Below are 606 nucleotides of genomic sequence, written 5' to 3' on the forward strand. Positions count from 1 at the left end.
TGTATATGTAAGATTGTTTTGCTTTTCCCTTTTTAGAAAAGCTTCTGTTTTAAGGCCTCATTCACACTGAGCTAAATCGGGGGTGTACGCGTCAGTGTCGGGCTGTTTCCGGGAGATACAGGTGCGGCGTGTAGCAGCCTGTTCTTCCCTATACGAGGACACCGCTGTACGGGTTTTTATACGCACACCTGAACTGCACATCCGTGCGGGTCTGGGTGCCCGTGCTCTGACGCAGACAGGATCCATCTTGTCTGTGTCCGAGTACAGACAATGAGCAGTACAGGTGTACATATGACAGCGTACGGCCGCATCCTCCCATAGGGAACAACAGGCTGCTGCATGCAGCACTTGTCCCTTCCTGTAACAGCCTGACACGGGCGTGTATGCCCCGAGTTAGCCCAGTGTGAATGAGGCCTAAATATGGATGTTGTGGTAGATTGAGTAGAGATCTGTTGGAGATATTGCAGATGTGTTCACACGGAGAACCTATTGGGGAAAGGGGTGGGAGTAAACAACGTATAGCCGTTTTTTTCTTTTTTATAGAAGTCATTCTGTGTACAGTGTGAAATTTTGTTTTTACATATACTTTTTTTTTTTTTTTTTTTT

The 606-nt window shown here is 46.5% G+C and overlaps 1 protein-coding gene across 1 annotated transcript in view; it reads left to right on the forward strand.

Annotated features, from left to right (window-relative positions):
• LOC108802412 (MOB kinase activator 3A) overlaps positions 1-606 on the forward strand; it is a 29371-nt gene that overhangs the window by 27054 nt on the left and 1711 nt on the right. The gene's annotated exons all lie outside the window — the stretch shown is intronic.

Source organism: Nanorana parkeri, unplaced genomic scaffold (genome assembly GCF_000935625.1).
Source record: "Nanorana parkeri isolate BGI_ZX_2015 unplaced genomic scaffold, ASM93562v1 scaffold2848, whole genome shotgun sequence".
Lineage (NCBI taxonomy): Eukaryota > Metazoa > Chordata > Amphibia > Anura > Dicroglossidae > Nanorana > Nanorana parkeri.